Source organism: Macaca nemestrina, assembly GCF_043159975.1.
Source record: "Macaca nemestrina isolate mMacNem1 chromosome 14 unlocalized genomic scaffold, mMacNem.hap1 SUPER_14_unloc_3, whole genome shotgun sequence".
Classification (NCBI taxonomy): domain Eukaryota; kingdom Metazoa; phylum Chordata; class Mammalia; order Primates; family Cercopithecidae; genus Macaca; species Macaca nemestrina.
This window is the reverse complement of record NW_027257579.1, coordinates 183,158-210,998: the sequence shown is the minus strand read 5'-3', so window position 1 is coordinate 210,998 and position 27,841 is coordinate 183,158.

Genomic DNA, 27,841 nt, shown 5'->3' with positions numbered 1-27,841 from the left:
TGGCCCAGAGACTTGACATGTTCTTATCTTTTTGTCCACTGATCTAGTCATTCCAGTAAGTTTATTGAACACAAATCAATTTTACAATTAAATTCTTACAGGAATCACGCTCAATCTGTAAGCTGCTTTGGTTTTTAAAGTGAAATAACCAATAGTTTTGCAAACCAGCTATATCATAGAATAACAGGATAAAGCAGCCCCATGACATGCAAAAACATGGGGTTTCAAAGCTAACCAGTATAAAACACGTTACAAACCTCCAAATATGAAAACGTTTATTCCAGAAGAAAACAAGATGTTCAAAAAAGGCCTTTACAGAAAAGCACTTTCCCCTTCATTTTTCACATGATTTCCAGAAGCTTGTGTTTGGCGATGACCATGAACCAGAAGTAGCATCCGCTGCAACTACTGCCACCGCAACACAGAATATTAAGGCAAAAAAAAAAAAAAAAAAAGACACAGCATATTTCCTATTGATGAGAACAGGTAAAGTGTTATAAAATGAGTGTGTTCTAAAGTCAACAATGTTCAAATTCTAGGTCTCCTGCAGACACTAGACGGTAACCTCCAAAGCTTATGTACTTGGTAACGTTCAAGGAGACCAAGTTCAGAGCTGTCACAATGCAGCAGTATCCTCACGCGATTATCTCAGGCGGGTTTGAGGGCAAGTGCCCCCGTCACAGTGGGAAAGCTGCCCAGCCCAGCACTTCCTGAGATCACAGACCTCCGCCCTCCCATGTCTTCAATAGTTCCTTTACACTGGGAACCAGACAGCAAAACCTAAAACAATTCCTCAAATCTCAGGACAGTCTTTAGAGCTCTTTTCCTTGCCCCTTCTCTTACTGAAAAAGCCTGTTTTGTACGCAATCTGTAGTGCTTACCAGAGCTGGGGCGGAAGGAGAACTAGTGTTTGGTAGATCGAGTTTCAAGCGTGGGGAGACCAAGAAGTTCTGGAAATGGATGGCCGTGATCGCGGCACGACAGTGTGAACGCACTTAATGCCACCAAACCATACAATTAAAAATAGAGTGCTATGTAATTTTACCACAATCAAAAGACTAACTGAGAAAACTCGTCTATAATTACTGTCATTTCCAACATCTTGCATCCTGTAAGTTGCATTTGCTTTTGGAAATCTTCTGAGCAATCATGAAAGACTAATACCATGTCATCTCTGAAACTCAAAGTCGTTCAAGGGTTTTGATGGTAGGAAAGTAGCTGGAAAGCAAAGCATCCATTAGACACGGCAGCCGTGGTAGGACAAACACATGGTAGGAAGGTGGTGGTCATGTTACACACAGATGGGAAGGCTGTGGGGAGCCACAACACCTGATGCTCGGGAGGCACCTGGGCAGGAGGTGAGAATATACCAAACATGTTCGATCACGCAACATTCACGGACCCTGAGTCCAGCCACCGCTGCTGACATCCACTGTGGCCGGGGTGTCCTCTGCCAGAGATATACACCCTGCCGAGGACAGTGTACAGATTAGATGTCAAAGCACAGATATGCTCAGGTCCAGCTGTTCAGATAGAAGCAAACACATTTCCCAGACCGCAGCAGCATCACTCTCCACCTGACTGCACCCCCGTCCCATTTATTCTCGAACCCATCTCTCCCGGACCCGACAGCATAACTCTCCACCTCACTGCACCCCCTTTTATTCTCGAACCCATCTCTCCCGGACCCCACAGCTTGACTCTTCACCTGACTACACCCCGTCCCGTGCATCCCCGCACCTGTATCTCGGCCCTCACTCACTCCCTCACTTCCTCATTGGGTCAGGAACCAACAATCTACTGTGTGCCTGGTGCACTGAGCCTTATCAGGGGCCTCTGGGACGCATGCCGGGACACGCAACTGGGAACTCCCAGTGCACACGTTGCTCTCCTGCAAGACGCTTGGCTTTTATCTGCGGGAGCCAACACCCACCCCTACAACTGACTGCACGCTTAGAAAAGTCACAGAAGGCCCCTCACCAACCCAGCAGCACCGAAGCCACATCCCACTTGCCTGCTGGCTCCTGAGCCTCCCACTCTGTGATTACTTGCTCCTTTGGTTCCCTGCCTTGAATCCACTGGTTCCTCTCCACACGGGCCTCTTTCCTGTCACCTTCCTGTCAGCAAGCACATGTGTCCAGCCTGATCTTGCCGATGTGCTCCAGCTGGCACTGGACTCGAACCGCGCTGCTGCGGCTTTCCATCAGTGTGGCATCTGCGAGTTACCTCCTGGGAAATGCCAGGTGATGGTAACATCAACTAGGAGGCACCGCTGAGAAGCAGAACGCATAGGTGCGGTGCCCAGAACGTCACGTCCTTGAACAGATGCTCCATGTCTACTCTCCTGGCAGAGCTTCGTTGTAGGAAGGCGGCCATTCCCCCAGTGCTGCTACTTCCAACACCGGGGAAAGCAAGCTTCAGAAACGAACGATGTCAAAGAGGCAGGACCCACCAGCAGGGCTGCCGGCAGCCGGATGACCACAGCCCCAGCGTTCCCCAGCCACCATTGCTGAGAGCCCAGGCTCCAGAAACCCACGGCTTCAATCTTTGGAATAAAAACCCTCCCAAGCCAACTATTATTTTCAACAATGGGATTGGGGAGTGGGGTGTTCTAACCCTGCCTCTCTCGACAGCACAGATCATCAGATCCCAGTTCTTATAGGATTGGGGAGTGGGTGGGGGGGTTCTAACCCTGCCCCCCCTTCATAGAAAATAACTGGGGTCTGATGATCTGTGCTAGGTCAGCACTTTGCTTCCGCCACATGCAGTCCTCATCAGCACCAGGAAAAGTCAGAAGCGTTGAGTGATGACACCAATACCAACACATGCGGTTCTGGCGGCTCCGGTAACTGGCTGCACAGATACAACCCGACAGTGGTGAGATCCATGGACATCACCAGTTTTCCCAAGGATTGTGTTCCTGAATCTTCTGCGTTCGGAATAACGGTCTTGTTTGCCAGGCCTGAGCCATGCTTCCCTCTCACCTGTCCTCTGCCTTCACCAGCTTCGTGCGCGTTTCCAGGCAAGTGTTTGTGCAGGTGCTATCACTTATTTCCACAGTGAGAATATACACAGACACCACACAGAAATGGGCAACCCCGTTCGGAGCTGTGCAGGGACATCTAACTCATCAGATATGCCAAATTCCTGTTGCCATGGAAATTTAACTAAACTAACGTTGCTTTGACCTCATCTCTTACTGCACCACTAAAGATCATCCGGGTAAGAGGAATGTGCCTGTGCATAGCATTCAGCTCATGTTTACATGTCGGTTTTTCCTGAATATGGTTATGTGAGATAGAAATCAGTAAGATGGGGTGTAACATCTAGTATAGGATCATTGTGTCACCTAGGCTCAAACACTTCAAGATCCTCAGAAAATGAAGTTTAACTCTGGGGACGTGAGTTACATAGTAACTTGTTTTGGATACTGTCTCTTTCGCCATCTAAATGTCAACACCAAAGAAGGTCTTGAGTTCCTTTTGAAATTGAAAGGAATTTACAAACCATAAAAGTCCCAATATTAAAGGATACAATTCAGTCTGTTTAGCGTATTCTCAAAGCTGCACATCAACCACTAGTATGTAATTCTGGGACTTTTTCACCACGGACCAAAGAAACCTTGAACCCATTAAGAGTCAGCACCTGCTCCTTCCTTCCGCCAGCCCCCGGCAATCGCCAGCCAACTTCCATTTCTCTGGATTTGCCCATTCTGGACACCTGTTGTGAGGAGAATCGTACAGTGCGTGACCTTTGGCGTGACCTTCGGTGCTGGCATCTTTCACGTCCAAGGTGAGTGGAATTCTCACAATGAGTGACCTGTTGACACCTGGACTGTTTCTACTACTACGAATGCTGATGCTATGAAGATTCTTGCATAAGATTTTTTTTGTAAAAGTGTTTTCAGTTTTCGTGGGCATATGACTAGGAGTGAAATTGCTGGGTCGTCCGGTGATTTCATATTTAACTTTTCTGAGGAACTGCCAGACTTTTCCAAATCAACTGTACCATTTTACTTCCCCTCCCACTAGCAATATGTCAAGACTTCAGTTTTCCCAAATTCACCACGTCACTGTCCAATACTGGGGTTTTACCCCTCCCGGTGGTTGTGAAGTGGTATCTCACAGTGGTTTTGATTTCCATTTCTAAGATGATGAATTCTGGTAACCATCTCATGTGCTTTTTAAGGCATTTATATGTCTTTCTTTGGAGAATGTCTATTCAAATCCTTTGTCCATTTTTAAATTGGATTTTTATTAAAAGTTTTTAAATATATTCTTGATATCAGGCTCTCATTGTGACAATGTATCCTGTTCTGTGGGTTATCTTTTAACTTTAATAGTATCCTCTGAAATGAACATTTTAATTTTGATACTGTCTTTTTCCCTTCAGTTGCTTGTTACAGCTTTAGACGTCTCAGCCAAGGAAACATTGCCTAATCCAACGTAACCGTTTCTCCAGAATCCTCCTCTAAAGGTGTCATGAGCTGAACTGTCCCCCGCCCCCTCTCCAAGATTCCCATGTTAAAGTCACAACCCCAGAAACTCAAAATGTCACTGTATTTAGATACAGGGCCTTTAACTCGGCAATTTAGGTCCCATGAGATCTTAAGAGTGGGCCCTGATCCAGTATGACTGGTGTTCTTTTAAGAGAATTTAGACACAGTCCTCAGTGCTGCACGCACATAAAAGAAACCTGTGAGGACACAGAGAGGACGCCATCTACACAGCATGGAGTGAGGCCCCAGAGAATCCAACCCTGCCCGCACCTTGATCCCAGGCTTCCAGTCTCCAGGAAAAAGGAAATAAGATGTTGTTGTTTAAGCCGCATGGTCTGTGGTGTCCGTTATGGTACCCAGCAGACTGACAGAATGGGTCTCACAGTCGGCTCCTTACATTGGATCCATGTTGAGCTTTGCCTGTAGGGTGAGGAAGGGTCCAGTCCATCCTTTTCCATGTGGATACCCCAGTTGTCCCAGCACCATTGAGTTGTGAAAGGAAAAAAGAAAAGCAACCCTTACCGTCCTTTCTCCACCAACAGATTAGAAGATACACTGAAGAATCGTGGACAATTTTGTCAGTTTAAGCCAGTGGTTTTCAAACTTTTAAGTCTCAGGAACCCTTGGCACTTTATTAAAGAGCACAGAAAAGCTTTCTCATCAGGCCGGGAGTGGTGGCTGCTCATGCCTGTAATCCCAGCACTTTGGGAGGCAGAGGCAGGTGGATCACTTGAGGTCAGGAGTTCGAGACCAGCCTGGCCAACATGGTGAAACCCCATCTCTACTAAAATCCAAAAATTAGCCTGCATGGTGCCGAACACCTGTAAGTACCAGCTACTAGGGAGGCTGAGGCACAAGAATCACTTGAACTCAGGAGGCAGAGGTGAAAGTGAGCTGAGGTCACACCACTGCACTCCAGCCTAGGTGGCAGAGCAAGACTCCGTCTCAAAAAAAAAAAAAAAAAAAAAAAAGTAACAATTTAGTTCATTTTATAAGGATAAAGTCATTACATCTTAACACAGTCTTTAAGAAGAAACCACTTTCGAAAATAAGCAGCAGCATGACAACAGTTTGTGCTGCTGTGAAAACACCTAACATCTCTGCACCTCAGACAGCAGGGTTCTCATGCCTGCATCTGCGTTCAGTGGGCTGCAGAGCCGTGGCTGAAGTTTATGAAGAAAGTCCGACCCTATGCTGATATACAATTAGGAAGCAGTATTTTCACTGTGTTTTCAGATCACTTTAGGAATTCTCTGCTGCCAAATATAACAAGTGGCACTTCCGTACAGGCTGTCTGCAACACAGTCTGTGCTCTGGTCGTTGGACCTTTCTGCCCCAATTCCTTCTAAGTCGACTGGTCCGTCCTGCAACTGAATGGCTTTTACCAGCACACGATTTTGTAATCACACATTGGTTAGATAACACTGATTCAGAGTTATGAGCAGCTTCCACATTTCGTTATATGTAAAAACAAACAAACAAACAAACAAACAAAAACCGCATCAATATCATCATTAATCACATGAGAAACTGGTAGACACAAGATTTTTATATTTTAATATTCGCTGGAAAGCTCAAATGTCTATCATTGGGAATAATGTAAGGTACTTTCCTTGAAAGTCATTTTGTTCATTTTTCAGGCCACAGCTGCAAATATCTCCATCTGAAGTGACATCTTTTGTAAGTCATTCTTTCTATAAAGGCGGCCGTTAGTGGAAGAAGTGGTTCTGCAGGTTCATAGCTCAGAGGCACCAGTGCTCTCCCAAGATAACCACAAAATCCGCAGAAGACGCACCTGTGCACACTTCCTGTTTCTCACTCACAACGTTTCAGAAGGAACCCTGAATCCCAATGCCGCAGCGGGACTGAAGTTTGCTCTCACCCACACAATAAACCCAGGGAGCTCCCCCAACCCCCACCCCGAGGCCACAGCCTTGGTCCTCTGTCTGGTCTAGGAGGGCTCCTGCAGCTCCAGCCTAACAGGGAACAGAAGGCACCCACATGTCAGAAAGCCCTCCCAAGGCCTGGCGAGCACTTTTGTTTATGTGCCAGTCAAGTCCGTTTGACAATTCTACAGCCAGCTGTATGGCAGGCAGCGAGGTACCCAGCAAATACTCAGGGCTCACGTTACTGAGGAAGGGAGGTGGACAGCGAGGTACCCAGGAAGTACTCAAGGCTCACGTTATGGAGGAGGAAGCCAGGCAGATAGTGAGGTACCCAGCAGGGTTCACGTTACCGAGGAGGAAAGGAGGGTGGAGACAAGCGGGCTGGACCAGTCTGTCATAACCTTTAGCATTTACAAGTCTCGCTGAAGATTATCCGATTTGATCTTAACAACTCACAAGATAGGCAGAGGCATGACTGTTTTCACTTCATAAAAAGAGATCCCGAGAACTGATGATGAGCACGTGATAGGCTCCCAGAAATCATCCTCAGATCATCTCTCAGTTGTATACATGTGACAATATCTCAGTCACGTCCCCTCTCTGCAGGGGAATTTTACTGCCGACCTGCTGTTCCTTTGAATCCCTGCCCTCTCCTGCATTTCCGCCATGCCCACCATCCATGGGGAGTCTGCACCACCCCACCCCCGCTGCTGCTGATGGCTTGGGTCACCCTGATCTTTCATTTCCACTGGCAGGGACCTGTTCTTCCTTCAAAGGCAGCTCAAACTCACTCATTGTGTGAAACCTTTTCCAGTCATCACAACTGTCATGTGTAAAATCAGTCTATGGAATGCTTCATTTAGGAGGAGCTTATGTTGCCTCACTGGATGTGAGCAGGGCCAAATTCTGAGCAAACCCGGTGGTCCCCTCTCCCCATCTCTGCTCCAGTGCTCTTAAAACAAGGATTCCTGGAAGCACCTTTTGAGTCCAATTCATGCATGAGTCTGCCCCACACCCTACAGAAAAGCCCTGGTGGTCGGCGGTCAGGGCTCGGGGCCCCCAGGTGGGTAAGGAGAGCTTAGCGCCCTCTCTGGACTTGTCGCTCAGAGACCCGCGGCTGGAAGGGAAGAAACTTTCATCCTGTGAAACATCCAGGCCCCAAGACCCACTCAGGAGCAGAAAACGGGAAAGGAGCCTTCAACAGACCCATGGCAGGGTAGACAGCAGGAGTCTCAGAGGCTACCAGGGAGAGAGGGAGGCAGGCAGTGAGGCCAGAGGTGATGTGGCCGGGAGGGAGTTGATGTGACCAGAGGTGACGTGGTGGGGGGATGACACGGCGTGGTGTGGGGAGGAGATGTTGCCAGAGGCAACGTGGCCAGGGAAGGAGACACGGCTGGAAGGAAGTGACAAGAGGGGTCTCCAGGCCTCAGAGTATGCCTCAATTATGGATGACATTTTAATTAAGATGTTTTATCTAACTTTAACGAAAAGTAACAATTTAGAACCATTGTGTACATTTAAAGCACGGTACAAATAGAGCCCATTTCTCAACCAAAGAACAGTGCATTGAAGGAAAAAGTAACAGCTCACCAAAAAAAAAAAAAAAAAAACTGAGTAAAGAAAAAATTCATTTAAGATCAGAAATAAAGAGATTCTACAGCTCTTCTAGCCCAATCCCCACCCTAACGTGAATGGGGGGAAAAAGGAAGTAGATTCTAGTCAGTCAGAATTAAAGACAAAACCGATCCACTTTACTTTCTACTCGACAGAAAACAACAAGCTCATGAAGGAATCCCTACAAGCAGTAGCTTTAGTAGTTCCCAAAATGCAAAATTCACCTACAAATTAAATCCACTGCTAAGTGTGTATAGAGTAATTTTTTTCATTATTGCCTTCCTCATCCCCAGGGGCTTTTTTAGACTTTTTTTCCCCAATTGCCTCCAACACCCAGGAAATTTACACCCCACAAGTAAACCGTGTCTCGATTCATGCACAGCGTCCTTTGGAGCAGACAGTCCATTGCTCTAGGACGTTCTTGTCACCTAAGCCCGAGTACAGCCTGAGAACGCACAACACGCACTCACACAAACTCAGACAACAGGTGAGATATGGCACATGAGGAGGAAGACAAGATAAATGAGCTTCACCGACACCCCAGATCCGACAAGAAGTGACACACGCAGCCTGCTCAGGTGCAAGTGTTTCCTAGAAAACAGCCAAGGGCAGAATTTGGAGAAGCAGCACCGCAGGCCAGGAGGGTCTGAGGGATTCAGAAGGGAGGGGTGCCCCGACCAGGTGCTGGGGCTTCAGAGGGGATTGGTGCCCCGATCACTTCCTGGGGGGTTCAGAGGGGAGGGGTACCCTGACCACGTGCTGGGACTTCAGACGAGAAGGTGCCCCGACCGGGTCGTGGGGGCGGCAGGACAAGCCCAGGGTTCCGTCGTCACTTTTGACTCCCTACTCCCGAATCTCGCCCTGAAGTTGCAGCTAGTCCAGGTATTCATTTACCCACAAATTTAAGTATCTGTGAGTAACACAAGTCACTAATCCACGCAGATCTGAGTCCACAGATACCTCCCAGAGATGCCACCATCCCTTCTGGTAGAAGAGCAGCCCAGGGGCCCACGCTGCTAGGAAGGGAGACTGTCTCCAGCCTGACACTGCAGAGTCCTCAACACAAAGTCTACCTTCTGGAAACATGCCGTCTCCTACAGAAGCAACTAGGGGCATGTAGGGTTTTTTAAAATCTTTTTTTTTCTTGAGACAGGGTCTCCCCTCTGTCACCCAGGCTGGAGTGCAGTGGCTCGATCTCGGCTTGCTGCAACCTCTGCCTCTCGAGTTCAGGTGATTCTTCTGCCTCGGCCTCCCGTGTAGCTGGGATTACAGGCACCTGTCACCACGCCCGACTAATTTTTTATATTTTTAAGTACAGATGGGATTTCACCTTGTTGGCCAGGCTGGTCTTCAACACCTGACTTCACATGATCCACCCGCCTCGACCTCCCAAACTGCTGGGAACACACGCATGAGCCACGGTGCCCGGGCCCATATAGCTATTTAAATTTGACTAAAATTAAATAAAATTAGAAGTTCTCATTTACACTTCAAGCATTCAGTTACCCACAGGCGGCCACTGACCAGAGGCTGGTAGAGATGTCACACTCCACACTCTAGAAGGATCTAGGGATGAAATGGCTCTAAGATCATCTCAACATCTTTATGTTGAAGCTACTGAAGTTTTACTCTGATTATTATAGACATCAGCATTCTGCCACTTAAAAATGTCAGTGCTATTGCAATGATCAGATCTGTGACTTCCCAGCAGCTCTTCTCTTCCTGGACAGAGAACTGTAGAGCATCTGCACTCTGCCTTCACACTAAGGGATAGTAGAAGCCTCCGTGTAAAATCAGGGGGAGAAAAAAAATGAATCCCTAGTCCGCCTCTCCCCCTATGATTTTGTGAAACTCCTCTTAATATGCAGAATAACCGCCAGAGTTGCAATAAAGAAGCATCCCTTGACCAGGAAGCAGCAGGGAAGCAAGAGGAGGGAGATGCGAAGACCCTCCGTTCCCTCTGGGACCCCAGGCCCAGCCAGGACTGAGAAGGGCAGCACAGCCCGGCAGACCTGCACACCTGATGCGACCTATACACACGGCTTCCCTGGTCCTCGGTCCCCTGCTCTGCCCTCACTGGCCACTGTGGCTCTGGGTAGAGGCAGCTCCCAGAGCACCAACACCCACAGCCAGTCCCCTCCTTGCAGGTCTCAGCTGTGCTCTCACTGCCTCCCTGATGCTTCTCCTCATCATCCGCGTACCGTGTCCACTCTACCCCACAACCCTTGCTACCGCCCACCCCACCACGGAGCCTAGCACACAGCAGGTGCTCGAGACGACTCAACGGGAAGGCATACCAGGGTAGGGCTTGGAGTTCCAAGGGCCATGTCCTGCATACCACCACAAGTGCCCAGGAGCCTGTGGAAGGGGTCTAGGCTTCAAGTCTGCACTCAGCTTCTCCCAGCCCGAGGCCAAGAACCTAGCAAGGCAGCGCAGCTGGAAGCAGGATCCCAAACCCCCTTTCCTGCTCTTCAAGAGGAAGGGGGCCTCAGGGCACAACCCCATGGGGGCCTTCCTCCTGCCAGGCTGCCTGTCACAGCAGGGAAACCCACTCCCGTGAGGAGAAAATCACCAAGTACCACAAGGAGCCACGTCCCCAGCAGCATCTCCTGAGACCAATCAGTGACAGCAGCAGCTGGGCCCCATGTAGCACGCACCGAGTCCGAACCCGCCACGCACACCACAATGCCGACCATTTTGAAGCTCAGTTTCGACTCGTCAGGGCCCTCTTCCAGGAGAGCTCGGTATGTCTATCTTCCCTGGGCTCACAGAAAGGAGCGAGACTCAACCCCGAGTGTGAACAGAATCAAGTTCCCACTAGCTGTGCAGACAATCTCCCTAGCCCTGGCCTGGAAAGGGGCCAAGCGCAAATAGCCATCTTTTGACCGCACAGGTACGGAATTCAGCCAGCTCTCTCAATGGAGTTGTGACAGGTCACTCCAGGCTCCTCAGTGCTCTGGGGTTCACTTCGGGCCACTGCACCTTTGAAACGTGGCTGTGGACTCCTCTAGGCTGCTCAGTGTCACGGCCCATTTCATTCAGACACTGCAGGCCCCTGCCGTGGTGTCATTACCCAGGACACCCCTGCCGGCATCCTCCGAGATGCTGCTGCAGCTGCTGTGATCTGAGAACAGCCATGCACAGGCATCAAAGGGAGCTCTTCTCAAGTCTCCTCCAAGAGCAGTGGCTACAGTTTTGGAAGACGTTGCACTGAATCCTGGGTGAGGCTGGCTTGGTCTGCAATCTAAGCCGGGTTGCTGGGGAGACACTCTCTCTTGTAACTGACAGAGGCTGTTTGTGGCAGCCCTACCAAGACCGAGAATGGCAACTGATCTGAGATTTACTATCTATACTTTCTATTTGATGTTTAAAAGGAAAGCATCGTGAAGTTCCAGTAGCAAGGAATTTTCTATAATCTATCACATCAAGATACAGCAGAAATGTAGCTAAAATGTTCATAGGGTCTATGCAGAGGAAGAGACGGGTCTATTTCAGGAAAAGTGCTTGCTGACTTTTTAGAAACATAGTGAAATCCCTGCCAAATAAAAGGTTGTTTATACTTTTGCTTTGAAAACAGAGGGAAAGTTCTTCCTTATTATTTTAATACAGTAACTATATTTAAGTGTTCTGGTAGACTAAGTATTAAATATTCAAAAGGAAGTAATTCTGTTTGGTCTATTTCATTCTTTAAATGTAGCTTTCAAAAACTGACAAATACCTGGCCGGGTGCGGTGGCTCACGCCTGTAATCCCAGCACTTTGGGAGGCCGAGACTGGTGGATCACGAGGTCAGGAGATGGAGACCATCCTGGCTAACACGATCAAGCCCCGTCTCTACTAAAAACGAAAAAAATTAGCCTCGTGTGGCGGTGGACACCTGTGGTCCCAGCTACTCGAGAGGCTGAGGCAGGAGAATGGCGTGAACCTGGGAGGCGGAGCTTGCACTGAGCCGAGATCACACTACTGCACTCCAGCCTGGGTGACAGAGCAAGACTCCATCTCAGAAAAGAAAAAAAAAAAAAAAAGTGGCAGACACCCCATGTCTGCCCTGACTCCAGCCATCTCCACGGAGTGGACAGAGTTTGGGAAAAGCTCACTGTGGAGGCCCAGAAGGCCAGGCCTGGCCTTTGCTCAGCAGATGAGCAAGAGGGTCAGCCACCCTAGGGAAGAAGCCCATGTTTGCTATGTTACTGATGATATCCACATAAATTTCTATTTTGCCTCCCACACAGAACTGGGATCTATGTTTGAGCAAGCGGCTCGTGCCAACAGTCCCTCCATGCCATCATTTCCCTGACCTCCCCCAGAAGAGCCAGGCCAGGCAGCGTCCCCACACGGGCACTGGGGCCCAGGAAGATTCGGGTCCTGCCCCTCTTCTCTCTCATCCTTGCTGTGGAAGCCCAGCAGTGCTGGCTGAACCCACGTTCACTTGGGGCATTCAGGAGAAGCCTCTGTGCAGAAATCAGCTGGGAAGCAGGGCTGTGTGTGCTGGCAGGTCACTCGAATGGATTTGCAGAACTCAGTTTTCAACACAGGTGCCGCCACCAAGTCCCTGATGACCTTTGTGAGCCTAGAGCCACAGAGCCATTTGCAGCACTCTCACAATCTCTAACCACGCTGCACAGAGGCCCTGTTTATCCAAAGGACCATAAAATTTTCTGTGTAAACAAAGTTTGACATAATGAAATAAAGTGAAGTCACCACTTCTATTTTCCATTAATCCATTCATTCAGACAAGTATCTCTTGAGTATGTGCATCAAATACTGTGGAATTAGGATTTAGTCCATGCCTTCAAGAAATATACATCACAGAAGAAAAGGTATAGCTTGTAACTAACAGTGGTGAACAGGTAAGAAATACACATCGCAGAAGAAACGGTATAGCTGGTAACTGTAACAGCGGTGAACAGGCAAGAAATAAACATCATAGAAAGAAAGGTAGAGCTTCTAACATCAGAGAAGGAAAGGTGTAGCTTATAACTAACAGTGGTGAACAGGACAGAATCTCACAGGCTCATCGGGCGCCGCCGAGGAGGAAGCCATGATTCACATCCACCTGCAGTAGATAAATGTTTCCTGGATAAAGTAACCTTTCTACAGTGATATCTGCTCCTTATTGTTTAATCTTGCTCGATAGGGTATTAAATTACCACTTTATGTGCTGCTTATATAAAATACATCATTGTCAGGGGACGTTATAAAATAATACTTCACACAAGCTTGGGCTGTGAATGGTGCGAGGCAATGGGACGATATGTTCTCATGTTCTCGAGACGCAGAAGGGGCAAGACCCTGCTTCCCTTCTCCTCCCCACCACCCTGTTCCCAGATGAGGGGCAGAGGCAAGGCCACCGTGCAGTCCTAGAACTGGCTCCAGGGCCAGGACACCACGCCCAGACTCTCTGCGCCCCATGCGAGAAATACAGACTGTGGGGCAATCACCAATTTACCTGGCAGTGGGGAGAGTCCTTCATCAAAAGCCTGTGCTTCCAGGAGCCAGGACAAAGCAGGAGCCCCCAGGAAAACTGTTCCGGGTGCTCCTGAAACCTGGGCAGAGTCACAGTCTGGCAGGAAGCACCAGTGATGCAGGTGTGCCCAAGACTGGGAGGATGGCCAGATGCCTGGAGTCCAGACCGGCCTGCAGGAGATGACAACTTCACTCTGCTTCATTAGAGATACAGTCTGGGCTTCACTTTTGTATGTGGAGTCTCACAGTACAGAAATATCACAAAGAGATTAGACTTTGTATACCCCAATTTTTTAAATTAAAAAACACATTTATTGCAACTAATTCTAAATCCAACAAAGAAAAATAAATAAGTATATAAAAGCATGCCTCCAAAATGTAAACCACAATCTCTTTACCCATAGGAGACCCAAAATTTAGTTTACCTTTTCTTCAGTATTATCTCATTTTTTTTTAACCCATTACTGAGGTGTCTCCTCACTGCTCCATGAGGAAGTTCTTGGGCTCTTCAGGGCTCTTTGCTGTTTCATCGTTTTTCAGGTTTAAGGGCAGGATCATTTTCCCACACTTGCTTGTTTCCCTGATCACCAATTTTTCACAAGGACATCATTGTGCCTCAGAAAACCTAGTAACTGAACTTCATTAAAAGTGAAAACAATAAGGACATGTTGACTGCTATGACAGCATCCTCAGTCACCGAATCTCCCTGGGGGACCACACACACCCCCAATCTCCTTGGAACCCCAGCATGCAGGTATCGCTGCGGCTGACAGGACTGACCCATCCTGGGGGAGGCATGAAAGCAAAGAGAAAAGAAGGCAGGTGACTCATTTAGGAAACTCGGGTGATCCTCTCGAGTCATGTTTCTCAGGGTGTCAGGGGACCAGCCACATGTAGGGAACTTCCTTGGCCTGGCAGGTGGCAGACTCCTGGGACCCTCCTCAGACACGTTAGTCAGAGAATCTAAAGGCGGGCAGACTCTGAAAAGTATCTGTAAAGGAAGGACTTAACTCTGCTGTGAGCCCACTACACGTCGGGTCACGCAGGACGCCGCTTCCAGCGTCCAGTCTCCATTTCACCCTCCTGGGAGGAACACCCGTCAAGTCACAGAGCACGGTCTTCAGCGAACACCTTCCTGCGCGACCTCCACTGTCGCCCAGCCCTGCAGGCGTAGCCGCTGAGTAGAGGAAACAAGTCTTTGCTCCTGACCCATCCACCTTGACGCTGGGCATAAGACCAGCACTGCTACGTCTCTGGGGAAAGGAGTGGCCCTGCACAGGAATGCACTTGGCAGCCCCAGGGAGGGGCCAGGTGTGGAGGACCTGGCCTCTGCCCGCAGACACGTCAGCACAGCATCCTGGAGCAGAACCTCCAGCCCAACTGAGCCTACAGATGGCTGCAGTCCTGGACAGCATCTTCACGGTGACCCGGGGGACTGGGCCAGAGCAGCTCAGCAGGGCTGCCCTGAATTTGCAACCTGAAGAAGCTGTACAGTCGTGCGTGTACTTTGCCTTAAGCCCCTAGGTTTTGGGGTCACTTGTCACACAGTGACAGACAGTGGATGTGCACGGACTCCCAGGCCACGATGGCCTCTGCCGGCCTCACCCGGGCTGTCTCATCTGTTCCCGTGACATCATGTTTCTCAGAGCCAAAGGCTGCCAGGAACCCCTCTTTTCTTCCCAAAGTCGTTACAAGCTCACGATACAAACTGAAAAAAACCAATCTGTAAAATACAACATATGACGCAATACAGGGTGAATGCCCAGGCACATACACACGTGAAACAGGCACAAGTGTGAAACAGGCGCATGCACAAATAGGTGTACATGCATGAAACAGGTGCACGCGTGAAGGTGTACACGCATCAAACAGGTGTGCATACACACATGAAAGCACCAGACCTGAAGGGCTGTCTTTGGGAGCCTAGTTTTTAGACATCTCCCTCACCCTTTTACATCTGCACGATCACAAACACAGCACACCACAGTACTGAGGGGAAGCCCCAGTTTCTCATGGGGGCACATGAGGCTTTTTATTTATGCCACAGGTTGCATCACTACATTCTAGAACTGCAAGGCCCCCCACTGCCAGGACTGGGTCAGGTCCACCCTGTGCTCCAAGGACCAAGCCGCCTGCCAGCCCACACGGACCTGCCCCTCAGATGGTGCGGCTGCTTCTAAAACAGAGGCTTAGGCCCACCCAGATACCTGCAGTACCTGTTATTAAATCAAGACTTGGCTGTGGGTAAACGTGAAGATTTTTATTAAACATGACTCTGGAACATTCAAAGGATCATAACTGAATGCTCCTTTCGCAGTCACGGCGTGTCCAGACGCTCATAGAGAAGGCCAGGGCATGGGAACCCACGGAGCCCCGACAAGGCAGACTTGGAGCTGTGTGGCTCAGTTAGCACCGATTTTGTGTTGACACTTGCCTTTTATATTCAGATTAAAATAAAAAATATGTAAAAGTAGCTCACATTCTATTTCAATTCTCTATGTTTGTAGTAACTGGGCCCCTTTCCCTCTGGTTTCCCAGCCAAGCATTAAATAGGACCAGCTGGGATTTGTCAAAGTCTGAGCCTCTGTTGTAGAGTAAGTGAGGAGGGTAGGAAGGGGAGCAGGAGTGGTGAGGAGGAGTGGGAGATAGGGGGGGACAGAGGGAAGAATAGAGAGAAAGAAATCGCCGAGGGTTGGAGGCAGGAGGGATGCTCCCTGGCAGCCTCAGGCTTCCCGTTCCAAGGTAACTCAGCTGGCATCACACATGCGGTGCCATCATATGACTTGGCTGACACACCAGAATTACAACAAAATGCTTCAGGAGAAGAGTAAGCACCAGCATCTTAAGATTAGGGTAGAATCCCGGTTTCACGCTTGCCTTGTATGACATTCTATAAATTATAAAGATAGCACATTTTCTTACCAGCCACGCTGTTCCCCAAACACCAACTATAATAAAGACCAGAGAGCATCTGAGTACTGAGCCTGTGTCAAGCCCCGTGAGGTAGGCATCATTTACTTTGCTAGAGAAAGAAACAGGCTCTGAGAGAAACTTCCTGAGGCGAGGCAGCTGTCTCCAAACCCATCTCGCGCCTCCTGACACTGAACGTGGGGGACCCAAGTCATTCACGTGAATGATATACCTAAATGCATGTCAGATTGAGATTCAGCCCCCAGATCTAATCATTTCTATGCAGGAATGTGTCAAGCAAGGTATACAATTCTATGAGTTCAAGCTGGGGGAACAAAGGCAGGTACCCTCGACACATATGTGGTGCGGAGGCACGGGCCCAGTGCAGGGGCGGACAGGAGCATGTCCAGCCCTGCCCAGTCACACACCCACCCTGCCATGCCAGTGCAGGGGCCGCCACTGCGTCTCGGGGAAAAGTAGCTTCTCCTGCACAGGAATCTACCCCTGAAAGTGTGTTGCTGAGAAGGTTTGGACCAACATCTCAGAAATCAGACACCGTGTAACACGCTTATCTATACAGGTTGCCTATGTCAGGGAATCACCAATAATTCCCATCACACCATCAATTATTTCTGGCAAATACTGGTTAGTCTAACTGAGGCAACACAAGAACAACATAATGGAAATGTCAGAGTCAATCAGCTCCACCTGCTGAAGAGCTGGGACTAATGATGAAACCTAAGGAATCCTGCAAAAAGAAGTGCTTGGGCCCTCGATCCAGGACCACAGACCCCACCAACGAGGGTCTAAACAGGACAAGCCTTGGCCTGGAAAAGCTGGTGTCCGTGGGTCCTGGGAGGAGCACCAAGAAAACTCAGGGGCAAGCCCCACGCAAGCTCGGCATGTCCTATCCCACGCAGTCGGCATCAGCCACAGGGATCTTTTGTTGTTTTTTGTTCAGGAAGGAACATATTAAAAAGCCCGGGGCCCAGGGCCTGGACTCCTCAAAGCTCTCCACAGAGCCGGGTTAAGTGGCACCTTCCCTCATGTTCAAGTCAACTATATATGGCTGCTGAGGGCATCTCAGAGCAGGTGCAACACTGAGCTTTCTTGCTGTGTGGGGAAAGCAGGAATTCCAGGCCTCTGCCTTCCTACCTCCCCAGAGGCTCTGGCCCAGGTGAGCTCAGCTTCTCCCAGGTAAGGAGCACAGACCAGCTTCCCCCATGCTCCTCAGGTCACACAGGAGCGGTGCAGACCCTTGCACCTTGGCAGGAGCCCTCGCAACCCACCCCAGAGGCAGAAGCCCAGCCCTGTGGCCCTGGCCTGGCAGGAGGCAGCTGCTGGGGCCCCTGCTCAGGGTTCAGCACAGCGAGGTCCAGCCACAGCAGGTGAGACATCCACCACCCGGCCATTCATCTTTAACCTAAAACAGACACAGGAATGCGGCAAGGGGTTCCTTCCCCTGACAAACCATCCGTCCTGTTCTCATCTCTCCCTCCTGCCCCAGTACTGTGCCCAAGGCCACCCAGCACTGTGCCCAAGGCCTGACTCCCAGTTTCACAGGGAATCCAAGACGATTATGATTTTGAGAAACTGGGAGCTACATAGAAAATGAGTCGGTAAAGCCAGTGTCCACTGATCCACCACTCCACACAGCGGAGAACAGTCCCCGGGATAAAACCCACGGGGCAGGGAAGACGCGATCAAGGCGGGCAGGACAGAGGAGCCGCAAAGCGGGTGGTTCAGGGAACAACGCCACGTGAACACAAACCTAAAGTGCTCAGCGGCTGGAAGACAAAACACAGGAGACAGAAACACTGATCGTTTAAAAAGAAAAGAAAAAAAAGCCTCACTCTCAAGAGTCAATCAAGATTTAAGTTCTCAAGTCACAATGTATCAGCACAGACCTCTCATAATGCCTGAAACTTGGGGCAGTAAACACGTCCATCGTTTTCTTTGATGAGCCTCTTGAGTCTCAGGCTGGTTTCAAAATAAGCGCTTCTCTGTTTGTTGATGATTTAATAATTAACATACTTGAAAACACATTGACTTCCAAATTAATCTGCTAATAAAATATTAATTACCACACTGGCTGTCATCCACAGAAAAAAACACGATCACTTTCTGGTTGTAAAAACATTAGAATTCGAAGCCCCTTTGGCCATCTGAACAGCCCATGCTTTTTACAAGGGCATTCCAAAGCTAAACTGAAAAACTAGTCCAGACCATGATCGCTGGGGGGTCGGACTTGCCTCATCACCCCACCTCCCTTCCGGAATTAGACAGAACTTAGACTCATAGTCTGATGGGAAACATTTACAATCCATTCTCTCCGAAGCTACCTGGAGGATTCCCTGCACATGACAAGGATTCCCTGCACATGACAAAGCCTTGGTCTCCACAACCCCTTATCTGACAACTCTCTCGACCAACTGTCAGTCAGGAAATTTTTGAATCTACCTATGACCTGGACACCCCTGCTTCCAGTTGTCCCACCTCTCCAGACCAAAGCAATGTACATCTTACGTTTATTTGATCAATTGTCTCATGTCTCCCTAAAAGCTATAAAACCAGGCTGGGCTCTGACCACCTCGGGAATACGTTCTTAGGATCTCCTGAGGGCAGTATCAAGGGCCATGGTAACTCATTTGGCTCAGAATAAATCTCCAAATGCTTCACAGAGTTTGACTCTTTACTGACATGGTACCTTTCATGGGTATTCATCTGGGGGACTCACAATCAACCGGAGGCATCAGTTGCCCACTGTGCAGAAGTCTCTGCAGGACTGAGCCTCTGGCACGGGGACTCCAACCCCTGAAGCAGCAGCTCTCCCACGTCCCACAGCCTGATAGACCTGCACCTCCCGGACTTCTCATTTCAGAGTCTCAGCAACAAATCTACCAAATGTCATCAACATCACAGAAGATTCCTCGAGGCTTTTGGCTGTTATTTCTCCCCAAGTTTACTCTAGAACCAGAATGGCAACACTCGGAACAGGATGGTTCTCAGTCACTGACCCTCCTGGTAAATACACTGTCTCCAAGGCCCTTTCCTGCCAGCCACAGCTTCCTTGAGTCAGGCTCGAAGGCCACCTCCTCAAGAAGGAAACCTCTTCAATCCAGCAATCACAGCTCCTGTTCCCATCTAGAGCTTGTCTGGCATGAAGGGAAGATTCCTCATTCCAGAGACAGCAGGTGCCACAAACTCAGGGTTGTAGCCATTGCGAAGGCAAATGCTCATGAAATGAATATACTTTTTCCTCCTTGGATACTGACGTTTCCTCTTCTGGAGGTCAGCCAAAGCCATCTGCACGAGTCCCGAGCGTGATGGCTCCAGCCCCTCCCTTCGGTGTCAGCAGTGTGGCTGTGCTCTGAGACCCTCCTGCACCAGCAGGGCCATGCACCTGTTCCCACGACTGCTGTCAGCAGACTACAGCGATTCTAAAATAATCAGCAAGCTGAGGTTCCAATGGATGCATTTTAAAGAAAAATGTGTATGTTTTACTACATGAAATCAGCTACATCTTTTGCTACTCCAGAGGCTTTTTGTTTTGCTTTCCTCAAGGTTCTCTACAATGATCCCGACAGTCAAGGTTCCCAGTTACAGGCAGAGGGTTGGGCAGGCCGCATCTGATGTTTAACACACACAGAGAATCCACGTCAAAGCATTTTCGCTGTTCACCAACATCATCGGGACAAACTTTAAGCAGTAATAATCTCCCTGTCTGGAAAACTGAGCTCGCTTGAGAACTAATGTAACAAATGTGTTTGACAAAGTTGCAGGTGGACATTTTAGTGAATGAATCACTATTTCAAGGAGGATAAAGGCTCACTATTCAAAGGCATATTTTTGTCAAGTTTTGTAATTTCAGCTTCATGCATTTAAATCATGAAGTGAGGCTTGTACCTGATACATTACAGAATCTCTACAAAATAGACAAAATCCCAATTCTGCACATTCACTCTCATTCTTTTCCACATGCATACGCATGGTGGTAATTTAAGTTGGCATTCCAACAGGATTTCTAAATTAAACTGTCTTCTATTTTAAACACTACATGTCAAACATTACACATTCCATTGTTAAACATTTATAGCAGGGTCTGTATGGCCAGTTTTAAAGATTTCTTCCTCACTAAAAACAGGTATTTAAACAATAAATGGTCTACTCTAAAATATTCTAGAGACAGAGATGCATTTGGGGAGTGGACACACTTAACAAAGAAATCCGGAACATCAAACAGGCACAACCAGCAGTGAGGGTGGAAGGGGCACCATGTGAGTGCCCCTAAAAACACACACAAGCCTGGCTGCTTAAAAGGAATGAATATAGCTCAACACTCCTATGTGAACATTGATGTGTCTACTGCCTTACAGAATCCTCCTAGCTGAGCTGCAGGAATCTTCCTTGGGGCCTTTTCTCACCTACACTGCCTACAGGTGCCCACTGGGCTCCCTGGGCAGTATCGTGTCTTTGTTTAGAATATCACAGTATTTGGAGGCCTGTTTAATCCCAAGTCAGAGCCTTATCATAACTCAGACACCATCCCTCAGGACTTCTGGGCCAACTTCGGCTAACGCAGTCTGCTCCACAGTGCCCTGCAGATGGGCTTGGTGCATCCACAAGATTTTAAGATTTGGGGCTGCCGTTTTCTGCAGTCACAGATGCGGACTTACATATTCATCATGACTGAAGGCAGCACGTGTTTTTATGTTCCTTCTGTAATGGTAATAATCGTGGCAACATTTCTTCAATCCTTAAAAAAGCCTCCTAACAGCAGTTGCATTCCACCCCCTTCCTTCAAATTAATCGAATTTACCAAACTAGGTGAAATCAGTCTTCATGAGAAAGTGACAAATCAGTGTTCACACAATGGCATAGTAGCTGGGCGTAGAGTGTACGTCAACATCCCAAACTAAGCACCCATCACAGTTATTCCCAACTCGCAGGAAAGCTAGAAAAATTAGAAGGCTTAAAACATACTTATAAATGAAAATAACAAGAAACCAAAGTTTCTGAGGAGCATTTGTTAGCCAAGCAAGGAAAGCCATTAACCAGTGCTGATTACATTGCATTTGATTACAGCAGCCAAAGACGTGTCCAGAGGAAGAGACTTTTAAACATTAGTCTTTCGGTAAGAATGGTTGCTTAACAAGTTCAGACTACTGGGCTACACCAATCATCAATTAAAAAGCAAGGCAAACTAGTGTGAGTCATTTTCCTTAATCCGTCAAAAATTACCACATTGGCCAAGCTGGTCTCCAACTCCTGACCTCAGGTGATCCGCCCACCCCCGCCTCCCAAAGTGCTGGGATTACAGGCATAAGCCACCATGCCTGGCTGAGAAGTGTTTGACAGAGGCTGAGGGGCGGCTCCTGTCCCTTCGTGGGACATCCACATCTCACCCAGCTTCCCACACCGACTATGACACTCGAAGCATCACAGCAAGGGCAGCTGTATCCCCGCAGTTCTCTGTACTAATGCCACAGCTGCGTGAGCAGTCACAGCCCTAGAGCTGCCACTGAGCCTTATCGTGCTGGCACAAGCACAGCAGAAACTACAAAGCCCCCAAGAGGAAGGAGTGGGGACACAGGGGTGTGAACCAGGAGGGAGGAATGCGACCCTTCAAAATCACAGTTATCCTGGTGGTAACAGGGAACTCCTCAGCCTGCCGGGAGCTGTGGCCCTCGACAGTCTCATGGCTCCACACGCCAGTGTTCTAAGGATCACACGTGTGCAGATAGCAAAGTTTGCTGCACACACGCCAGGTGCTAACAAGCCCCAAACGTCTCACTCATACTTGCTAACCACATCTCTTCTCTCAGCCTCCACAGCGTTTCACACTCTGCCTTTATATAGAGATGAACCGTACATTCTGAGCGCCACAAAGATTCAACTCCTTCCGGGCAGAGGGGTGCATCTTTCCATCACGGGGTCCTCACTCGAGCCGGCACAGGATTTGCAGAGTGGGCGAGTTTAATGTTGATGACACTTTCTCAATATTCCCTTCACACCCCTCCAAAAACAAGAGTGCTGCCAGCTTCTTACCGAGGTTGTAATGAGGGAAATATTTTTATCTTATTTGTCACTTTGTAACGTAATCCTTGTGAAGAATGTGACTCTGCATGTACACTGTAAGCACCCACACCGTGAACATTCTGCTCTCCTGTGACTGTATTCACAGGTCACAAGGACAAAACTTCTCCATAGTAGCCAAAATATATATTTTATATATATATATATATATATATATTTTTTTTTTTAACATGACTTCCACTCATCTGAAAGTCACAGATGTTGCTTTTCCTTCATAAAAAGATCCAAATGATCCACAAACCAGGTTTAATAAACACATTGGTCCAGGTGGGAAAATGACCCCTCAGTCTCCCTGCCCTCAAAGACCAGGGCAGCCAGGAAACCGCTCTCCAGTCAATGACAGCTGGCAGGATTCCCTAAGTAAGCAGCCGGAAGATTCCCATCTCGCAGAGCGCGCCTTTCAAGACTCAAGATGTCCCCGCTCTCTGAATGTCCTACAAAGAACAGACTACCCAACTGAGGACTGAGGCAGTAAAGAAACATGTTTTCGGCCGGGTGCGGAGGCTGACGCTTGTAATCCCAACACTTTGGGAGGACGAGGCAGGCGGATCACAAGGTCAGGCGTTCGAGACCATCCTGGCTAACACGGTGAAACCCGTCTCTACCAAAAATACAAAAAATTAGCCAGGCGTGGTAGCGGGCACCTATAGTCCCAGCTGCTCGGGAGGCTGAGGCAGGAGAATGGCGTGAAGCTGGGAGGCAGAGTTTGCAGTGAGCCGAGATCACGCCACTGCACTCCAGCCTGGGCGACAGAGCAAGACTCTGTCTCAAAAAATTAAAACAAATAAAATTTAAAATGTTTTCAGCAAATAGCATCATAGACCCCCAAATGAGAGGTACTGTTTTCATTCTAGGAGGGAAACACTACAAAGCATGTACATTTTAGCCCCATAAGTGAATTCTTTGGGCATTCCTGTGTCCGCTGTCAAATGCAGCACATCACCTCAAAAGGCAAAGTTCTATAAGTCACATCCAAGGAGGGGAAAAATCATTCTAAGTTTTAGCAATCCAGTAAGAACCTGATCCACAGAAGCCTACTTGTTCGAGACTCTAAGCAGCAATATATTGCTACAATGTAATGAAAACAAAGGGATAAGAAAATGTCAATGCTAATAAAAGACAAAAACGTAATTGGATTTATTCTACTCTAGACAGAGCAGCCAGGTAGTTCACCCATACGTTATTATCGTTGGTGTTTTTCAGGGAGGGTCCAAACTCTGTCAACAAGGCTTGACAGCAAGGGCGTGATCTCCACTCACTACAAGGTCCGCCTCCCAGTCTCAAGCGATTCTCTTCAACCTCTGGAGTAGCTGGGACAACAGGTGTGCAGTCATCACGCCCAGCTAATTTGTGTGTTTCCAGTAGAGATGGATTTTCACCACATTGCCCAGGCTGGTTCCATGCGTCTCAAGCTCCCAGGCTCAAGTAATCCACCCGCCTCGGCTTCCCAAAGCTCTGGGATTACAGGCGTGAGCCATCATACCTGGCCCCTTTTTTTTCTTTTCAAGTGATTAATGTGCTTCAGAGTCTTGTAGGCATTAAAAAAAACAAACAAAAATTATGTAAGGGAAAGAAACCATTAACACGTTTTACACATCTCAAAACTCAAAACTGAAATGCTAAGAATAAATATATTTTATTCACAGAAGCAGCATTCTTAAAGTTCTGTAAAAGTGGTACCATGGACACCACCACATCACAGATGAGTGTGGCAGGACTGCTCAGATTCAGAACACATTCTGAACAGTCCTTCTGCCACTTTCCTCAGTGGGAACACTTTATTCTGTCTTTTATTCAAATTAAGTATCTTGCAAGGGAGTTGAAGAAAACTGCAGAGCAGATTTTAAAACTTCAATGCTTTTCTCAATTTTCGCCACATTCTGATGCATTTTACTGACTACACGGCCAATAAGTCTAAAGCTTTTCGCATCGATAAAGACAATACTCCTTGTAGCAATAGGTTTTTGCTTTTCTATACAAAGATCTATAACTTAAGCTAGTAAACTGGGCATTTCACAAAGATTTTGCACAATTCCTAGCACAGATTTTAGCTAAATAAAACCGTTATCTTTCCGCAATTAAATAACCAAGCATAGGAAACTGCACAGTTAACATAACCATTCCATTATTTTATATAAACACAAATGAGAAAGTAGAGTATGCTTTGGAAAACACTATTTCCATATGCCAACGATGAAGCAGAAGACAGTTCCTCAGCCTCATATGACATTTGACAACCGAAGTATTCTGGCCCAAGCCCAGCCCCGTTAAACGGAAATGAAGTAAACGTGTGAGTGACCTTGGCGGGGCACTCTGATAGCCACAGTCCAGGAAAGAACAGCTAATATGTTTCTTCTTCATGGGAAAACCAAAACATACTCGAGAGACCTTGATTCTTTAAAACACAGTCTGCCCCAGTCCTAACCTTAAGCTCCCATTGATGAAGACTGTTATAAACACAGAGGTGTTTTTCCAGGCCCTTGAAAATCACGGACATGGTACATACACAACGTTTTCAAATACTCAATGCTGCCAATTTATTAAATGTGCTGTGATACCGGAAGTCTTGTGCAGGACCAGAAGCGTCGCAGCCTAGTTACCTGTCCTGGTGTTCAATGCTTCGTATGTGCAAAACCTACTGTTACAATTTACTGGGCTTAATGTGATTCAGTTCATCACAAAAGAGAGCTATGACATTTACTTAATTCCACGCACAAATTCTCAGGTTCACCTTCCACGAGTGAATGCTCTGTCCATGAGACAGCGGAGGGAAGACCCAGGAAAGGCCTGGGAGATGCCCGGTGCTCACAAACTGGTATCAGTCTCCTGGTTTTGGCTTAGAGGAAAACAGACATAGAAGAAACTAAAAGGGCTCACTACACCTAATATCACAATGTTCTCACCTTTACCTCAGCCAAAAATAAAAGCGGAAAAGCAAAACTACTCCAGGGCATGATTCCAGTGCTAATCTGAAACATGAAATATTTAGAAGACAAAGCTTATTGTGAGTGCAATTAATATACACATAAAACACTGGTTTTGCAAAACCCAGTGTTTCCGATTGCTTTTATAAAAAGTAAAATTCTCATGAAGATCGCATACATTAACTGATTTTCAAATGAAGGGACTGGTAAACTTCAGAGCATATGATTTCTGCCATACACGAGGGGAGCAGTGAGAGAAAAGAGCTAGGATCAAGTGGGCTGAAGCTGTCCTAGGACTGAAATTCAGTTTCTGCCAAAACAAAAACACAGGAGTCTGTCAACTTCCATAGCAAGCTCTACTTGAGAGCGTCAAGATGTTAAAGTTGCAAAGGAGCTTCTCCCTGTATGGGCACGTGTGATCCTTGCAAAAACATAGCTCAGCATCATCAAAAATCAGGAAAGAACACAAGCCTTCCAGACATGAAATCCAAGAGCAGAAGGGAGCAGAAGGGAGCCTGTCTCAAAAAAACCAAAGAGAAAAAGAATTATATACCTGACTAGGCCAAAATAAAAGAGGTCTTGTGGAACGACCTGAAACGCAGCTGCAAATTCTGGCAGGACCTCCTGGCTTGATTTCTGGTGAGTGTAGGACCACTCTGAAGGATAGGACCCCAGGCACTTTCCGAGACTAGACCTTACAGTACAACTTCCCTTCGCTGGACGGAACACTGGTCTTGGAGCCTGGGAAACCCTGGGGCAGTGCCACCATCACGAGGCCTCCATGGCACAAGGAGGCCCTACCATCATGAAGCCTGGGACGTCCGTCAGAGCAGTGCCACCCGCCTGAGGCCGCCATGCCAGGGGAGCCGGGACATCATGAAGCCTGGGACATCCTGGGGCAGTGCAACCACCCAAGACTGCTGTGACACAAGGGGGCCCTGGTGCCACTGAGAGGCTCCACAGCAGGTCCAAGACCAGGCCAGGAGTGAAGAGGCTCCACATCCTTTCCATCCCTCCAGCTGAGTCCACAGACGTCTTGGAGCAGAAATGCATCACCCTCAATGTCCACAGGTAAGTTTTTGGCCACAGAATCTGGAAGCATAAAAGATGATTCTGGGCTGGTTCGTTGCCAGCTCAGACCTGTCCTCTTTCCACACAAAACCTGGCTCACACCAAGCAGCATCTAAGTCCTGGAAGACCTGCTAAACACAAGTGCAGTTACAAAGCGGAGAAACTGGAGGGGGCTGGGCTGTGCTCCAGTGGCACCAGCGTTTCTCACGAAGACCCTGGGCATTACAGGGTCCAGGACCATGGCTTCCTGGGATCCAGGACATGGAACAAGAACCCATTTCCCGGTCCTGTTGAATATGAAGCGGCTAAGGGCCGATTCCCTCGGAGGACTGAGCACCGCCCCACAACACCTTGGTATGGGTATGTTATTACATACGTTGGTATGGGTATGTTATTACCCTTACCAAGGTAATAACAAGCCCGTTACCAGCAGGAGGCTGGTGATGAAGACGGGAGGACCAGATGAGCACGAGGGATCCTGACAGATCATCCCTGGCACCGAGCAAGGGGCAGACAGCACCCCCTGTTCCTGATGCATCAGCTGTGGCACTGAGCGAGGGATGGAAGCATGGCCTGTGCCCCTGCAGATGCACAGGGATGTGAGGGGGTGCAGGCTGGGCTTGGAGGCTAACTCAACCACCTGCGCTTGCACTTCCGTTCCTCATGGTGGGGAGGCGAGGCACAGGCAGCATGAGGGCTCACCTTGCCGCCGGGCTGCACTTTTTTCTGCTTATGAGTCGTGCTCGCTTTACATGGACAGGCATAGCTATAATAACGGTTCCCTGAATATTTCACTGCCTACATAAAGGGCTTTCAGAATTCACTTCCATCCTTAGGAAAGGAGGCCAACACCATGCTGTCTCCCTTAAGATGCCATGTCTCATATGGGGGAAAAAATCAAGAGAAATCAAATAAAGGCAATAAAATACATCCGTTTCAACATTAAAATTTAATAGTACGCTTTAAATTGAGGATGAGTTCAGTCACATTTCCAAACCTCTGAAAGCACGGTTCCTGGGAGGAAGTGGTTTGCAACACACAAAGGCAGCTCTGTAGAACGGCCCAGGCTGAATGAAGGCTCAAACGTCAGTGCACGGAGAAAGTCTCAACAAATTCTCTCCTGCCCTGCTGCTGTCCTCTTCCAAAACACACTGGTTATCTGTCAGTTTAGAACAAGGCCGAGGGAGGTGGGAGGCAGGCCTGGAAGGGTCACCTAGCAACCAAGCTCCTCACCCACACAACCGCACCAGGCTGAGCTGAGCAGCACACACAAACACCACTAATTCTCCCCAGAAAGAAGATGGAAGGCAGCACACTGCCACGCCAGGTGCCCTGCAGGTGAGAAGACTGAGGGGAGCCAGAGGTACCTTTAATCTT